At 57.4% G+C, this 6,099-nt stretch overlaps 1 protein-coding gene across 1 annotated transcript in view; it reads left to right on the top strand.

Annotated features, from left to right (window-relative positions):
* Positions 1–6,099, top strand: part of LOC102249662 (phosphofurin acidic cluster sorting protein 2) — a 76,640-nt gene that overhangs the window by 15,517 nt on the left and 55,024 nt on the right.

Below are 6,099 nucleotides of genomic sequence, written 5' to 3'. Positions count from 1 at the left end.
CCAGGGGCTGGTGTGTGGGGGGAAGCACCTCTGCGGCTTTCCGAGTTGTGGTCTCGTCCTCCTGTGCTTCCCGAAGAGCCTTTGTACTCGGGACGTCAGCCTCGGTCTGCACCGCCCTGCGGCCCTGTGTCTGCCCTGCGCCGTCTCTGACTTTGCTCGTGGAGGTGTCCACGTTTCAGTCCTTGGAGGAGTTAGTGGCACTGTCTGCCCAAAGTCAGCCCAGCTTGTGAGCGAGCAAGAGAATGAATGAATGAGTGAGTGAGTGAGTGAGTGAGTGAGTGAGTGAATGAGCAAGTGAGCGAGTGAGTGAATGAATAAGTGAGCGAGCGAGTGAGTGAGTGAGGGAGTGAGTGAGTGAATGAATAAGTGAGTGAGTGAGCGAGTGAGCGAGTGAATGAGTGAGTGAGCGAGCGAGTGAATGAGTGAGTGAGTGAATGAGCGAGTGAGGGAATGAGCGAGCAAGTGAGTGAGTGAATGAATAAGTGAGTGAGTGAGCGAGTGAGCGAGTGAATGAGTGAGTGAGCGAGCGAGTGAATGAGTGAGTGAGTGAATGAGCGAGTGAGGGAATGAGCGAGCAAGTGAGTGAGTGAATGAATAAGTGAGTGAGTGAGCGAGTGAGCGAGTGAATGAGTGAGTGAGCGAGCGAGTGAATGAGTGAGTGAGTGAATGAGCGAGTGAGGGAATGAGCGAGCAAGTGAGTGAGTGAATGAATAAGTGAGTGAGTGAGCGAGTGAGCGAGTGAATGAGTGAGTGAGCGAGCGAGTGAATGAGTGAGTGAGTGAATGAGCGAGTGAGGGAATGAGCGAGCAAGTGAGTGAGTGAATGAATAAGTGAGTGAGTGAGCGAGTGAGCGAGTGAATGAGTGAGTGAGCGAGCGAGTGAATGAGTGAGTGAGTGAATGAGCGAGTGAGGGAATGAGCGAGCAAGTGAGTGAGTGAATGAATAAGTGAGTGAGTGAGCGAGTGAGCGAGTGAATGAGTGAGTGAGCGAGCGAGTGAATGAGTGAGTGAGTGAATGAGCGAGTGAGGGAATGAGCGAGCAAGTGAGTGAGTGAATGAATAAGTGAGTGAGTGAGCGAGTGAGCGAGTGAATGAGTGAGTGAGCGAGCGAGTGAATGAGTGAGTGAGTGAATGAGCGAGTGAGGGAATGAGCGAGCAAGTGAGTGAGTGAATGAATAAGTGAGTGAGTGAGCGAGTGAGCGAGTGAATGAGTGAGTGAGCGAGCGAGTGAATGAGTGAGTGAGTGAATGAGCGAGTGAGGGAATGAGCGAGCAAGTGAGTGAGTGAATGAATAAGTGAGTGAGGGAGTGAATGAGGGAGTGAGCGAGTGAATGAGTGAGCGAGAGAGTGAATGAGTGAGCGAGTGAGTGAATGAATGAGTGAATGAGGTGAAGGCACCCTTGTCCTGGGCGCACAGAGGGCCTGGGGTGCAGTTGGGCAGCACCGCCCTGCTTGCCCTCTGAGTGGTGGAGCCCTGTTTGGGGAGAACCCCTCTTAGGAAGTTATTTTTTTAAATATGTGAATAAGCTCTATTTTTAATTTATTGATTTCAGAGAGGAAGGGAGAGGGAGAGAGAGAGAAACATCAATGCTGAGAGAGAATCATGGATCAGCTGCCTCCTGCACGCCCCCTACCTGGGATCGAGCCCACAGCCGGAGCATGTGCCCTTGACGGGCATCGAATCCGGGACCCTTCAGTCCACAGGCCGACGCTCTGTCCACTGAGCCACACCAGCGAGGGCCACACGTGGATGTTACTCAGCCTGGAGGGCCTTCCTGCAGCGTGTTGGCGATGGGTTGAGGTACACTTAGGTCTGTGGCTTCTCTAACGTCTGGAAAAGGACTTTTTAAACGGCAGGTGCAGGGCATGGCCAGATGCTGGCGCCACCTGACACGGAGCTCCGCCTCCCACCTCCAGCGTTGGGGTTGGGGTCCTGCAGAGGCTGTGCGGTCCCTCATGTGGCCTGCGCTCCTGGTTGGTGATGACGATGCACACAGCTCGTGGGCTGTGTCCCCTCCAAGTGTCTTTTCTACGACGTGTCCAAGTCTCTGCCCATTTCCTTTTTTTAATTAAAGTAAGTTTCCGATTACAGTTACGTTCAGTGTTACCACGTGAGCTTCAGGTGCACAGCGTGGCGGTTCCACGGGTACATGCCTTGCGAAGTGCCCGCCTGGCATGCACAGAGTCATGACAGTGTTTAGTATGTTTCCATTGATTTTTAGAGAGAGAGAGAGAGAGAGAGAGAGAGAAACATTGATGAGGGCCCTGGCCGGTGTGGCTCAGTGGATAGAGCGTCGGCCTGTGACTGAGGGGTCCCGGGTTCGATTCCGGTCAAGGGCACATGCCTCGGTTGCAGGCTTCTCTCTGGCCTGGGCCCTGGTTGGGGCTCATGCAGGAGGCAGCCAGTCGACGTGTCTCTCACATGGATGTTTCTCTGTCTTTCCCTCTCGCTTCCATCCTCTCTAAAATTAATGGGAGAATACCCTCCAGGGAGGATTAATAAAAAAAGGAACATCGATGAGAGAGGAGCACCGTCAGCGGCGGCCTCCTGCACGCCCCCCACTGGGGATCGAGCCGCAACCGGGCTTGTGCCCCGACCGGCAACCACACTGCGACCTCTTGGTTCCTGGGTCGACGTTCAGCCTCCGAGCCAGGCCGCCGGGCTGTTACGCTCTTTTTGCCGTTTCCTCCCCTCGGGCTTACCTCCCGGCCACTGTGCTGTGACCACCAGCCTGTACGTCCAGCCCCTCGCCTGCACTTGCCCCTCGTCCCCTGGGCGCTGAGCGGCTGTTCTGCGGGCTGTTGACTCACTGTTGGTTCTGACCATTCTCCATCTGTTCTGGACGAAGCCCCGTCAGCTGGGACTTGCACCGTTTCCTCCCGCTCTCAGCGTGCTTTTCACAGAGCAGCGCTTTACTTGGCTGAAGCTGCATTTATCCCACTTCCCATTTCCATGGCCCGTGCACCTGGCCGAGGCTCCCAGCGCCTCTCCAGGCGGCGGTGGAGGCGGGAGCGGAGGCCCACCTCCAGGGGCTGGTGTGTGGGGGGAAGCACCTCTGCGGCTTTCCGAGTTGTGGTCTCGTCCTCCTGTGCTTCCCGAAGAGCCTTTGTACTCGGGACGTCAGCCTCGGTCTGCACCGCCCTGCGGCCCTGTGTCTGCCCTGCGCCGTCTCTGACTTTGCTCGTGGAGGTGTCCACGTTTCAGTCCTTGGAGGAGTTAGTGGCACTGTCTGCCCAAAGTCAGCCCAGCTTGTGAGCGAGCAAGAGAATGAATGAATGAGTGAGTGAGTGAGTGAGTGAGTGAATGAGCAAGTGAGCGAGTGAGTGAATGAATAAGTGAGCGAGCGAGTGAGTGAGTGAGGGAGTGAGTGAGTGAATGAATAAGTGAGTGAGTGAGCGAGTGAGCGAGTGAATGAGTGAGTGAGCGAGCGAGTGAATGAGTGAGTGAGTGAATGAGCGAGTGAGGGAATGAGCGAGCAAGTGAGTGAGTGAATGAATAAGTGAGTGAGGGAGTGAATGAGGGAGTGAGCGAGTGAATGAGTGAGCGAGAGAGTGAATGAGTGAGCGAGTGAGTGAATGAATGAGTGAATGAGGTGAAGGCACCCTTGTCCTGGGCGCACAGAGGGCCTGGGGTGCAGTTGGGCAGCACCGCCCTGCTTGCCCTCTGAGTGGTGGAGCCCTGTTTGGGGAGAACCCCTCTTAGGAAGTTATTTTTTTAAATATGTGAATAAGCTCTATTTTTAATTTATTGATTTCAGAGAGGAAGGGAGAGGGAGAGAGAGAGAAACATCAATGCTGAGAGAGAATCATGGATCAGCTGCCTCCTGCACGCCCCCTACCTGGGATCGAGCCCACAGCCGGAGCATGTGCCCTCGACGGGCATCGAATCCGGGACCCTTCAGTCCACAGGCCGACGCTCTGTCCACTGAGCCACACCAGCGAGGGCCACACGTGGATGTTACTCAGCCTGGAGGGCCTTCCTGCAGCGTGTTGGCGATGGGTTGAGGTACACTTAGGTCTGTGGCTTCTCTAACGTCTGGAAAAGGACTTTTTAAACGGCAGGTGCAGGGCATGGCCAGATGCTGGCGCCACCTGACACGGAGCTCCGCCTCCCACCTCCAGCGTTGGGGTTGGGGTCCTGCAGAGGCTGTGCGGTCCCTCATGTGGCCTGCGCTCCTGGTTGGTGATGACGATGCACACAGCTCGTGGGCTGTGTCCCCTCCAAGTGTCTTTTCTACGACGTGTCCAAGTCTCTGCCCATTTCCTTTTTTTAATTAAAGTAAGTTTCCGATTACAGTTACGTTCAGTGTTACCACGTGAGCTTCAGGTGCACAGCGTGGCGGTTCCACGGGTACATGCCTTGCGAAGTGCCCGCCTGGCATGCACAGAGTCATGACAGTGTTTAGTATGTTTCCATTGATTTTTAGAGAGAGAGAGAGAGAGAGAGAGAGAGAAACATTGATGAGGGCCCTGGCCGGTGTGGCTCAGGATAGAGCGTGTCGGCCTGTGACTGAGGGGTCCCGGGTTCGATTCCGGTCAAGGGCACATGCCTCGGTTGCAGGCTTCTCTCTGGCCTGGGCCCTGGTTGGGCCTCTCCCTGGAGGCGGACGGGGTGTGGGCCCCCTGGCCAGTTGCCACTGCAGAGCCCGGCGCCCACTGAGACAGACATGCGATGGCACCGACGGGTCAGCCCAGAAACAAAAGGCCCCTCAGTTCTCCCTCCTACAGACACAGTCAGCACGTTTGGGACCGCAGAGGTGTCTCTCACATGGATGTTTCTCTGTCTTTCCCTCTCGCTTCCATCCTCTCTAAAATTAATGGGAGAATACCCTCCAGGGAGGATTAATAAAAAAAGGAACATCGATGAGAGAGGAGCACCGTCAGCGGCGGCCTCCTGCACGCCCCCCACTGGGGATCGAGCCGCAACCGGGCTTGTGCCCCGACCGGCAACCACACTGCGACCTCTTGGTTCCTGGGTCGACGTTCAGCCTCCGAGCCAGGCCGCCGGGCTGTTACGCTCTTTTTGCCGTTTCCTCCCCTCGGGCTTACCTCCCGGCCACTGTGCTGTGACCACCAGCCTGTACGTCCAGCCCCTCGCCTGCACTTGCCCCTCGTCCCCTGGGCGCTGAGCGGCTGTTCTGCGGGCTGTTGACTCACTGTTGGTTCTGACCATTCTCCATCTGTTCTGGACGAAGCCCCGTCAGCTGGGACTTGCACCGTTTCCTCCCGCTCTCAGCGTGCTTTTCACAGAGCAGAGCTTTACTTGGCTGAAGCTGGATTTATCCCACTTCCCATTTCCATGGCCCGTGCACCTGGCCGAGGCTCCCAGCGCCTCTCCAGGCGGCGGTGGAGGTGGGAGCGGAGGCCCACCTGGCCGCGCTGCTCTCAGTGTCCCCGCATTCGGGCTCCTGGCCCGGCCGGCTGCATTTTCCAGAAACCCATCAACGCTCTCCTCCGTGCCCAGCGCTGCCATGGGGGCCCCGGTGCCTCCAGCTGGCAATGCCGGGGACCGATCGGTGGGCTACAGAGGGTCACCGTGGGGCCCCACAAATCACTCTTTCAGAACAAAGCTGGTCTCGGCCGGTCACACAGCCCCCCGCACCGTGGCCCCATGCACAGCCTGGAGATGCCCCCACACCCTCGCCGTTGGGGGGCAGTGCTGAGCACATGGCTCTGCCGGAGTGGAGCGGCTCACCGTACACGGACGAGGGCTGACACCCCAGCACGAGTGAATCGGAAACCGCCCTGGGGAGGAGGCCAGAGCAGAGGCCCCGGCTGGGGGGTCCCTGGGACAAGGGCAGTGCAATGGGGCGCCTGCCGGGGCCAGGAACGCGAGGGCGGTGGCCAAGGCCGGGGGTCCCTGTGGGTGGGAGAGGTGCTGGAGTTGGAGGTAGTGGCTGCTTCACATGCAGAGGTCCTGCCTGCCACTGGCTTGTCCCTGCACACGGTCCACGTGGTCCACTTTGTCACATGTATTTGCCACAACAATGACAAGTTTTAAGAAAAGGGGACAGGGATGGTTCTAGACCCCAGGACACCAGCTGGCAGGCGAGCGGGGTGCTGTGTCCCGTGCGGACCCTGTGTGGCCGCCGGCAGCAGG

This window comes from Myotis brandtii, unplaced genomic scaffold (genome assembly GCF_000412655.1).
Source record: "Myotis brandtii unplaced genomic scaffold, ASM41265v1 scaffold1057, whole genome shotgun sequence".
Lineage (NCBI taxonomy): Eukaryota > Metazoa > Chordata > Mammalia > Chiroptera > Vespertilionidae > Myotis > Myotis brandtii.
This window is presented reverse-complemented; position numbering and strand designations above follow the sequence as displayed.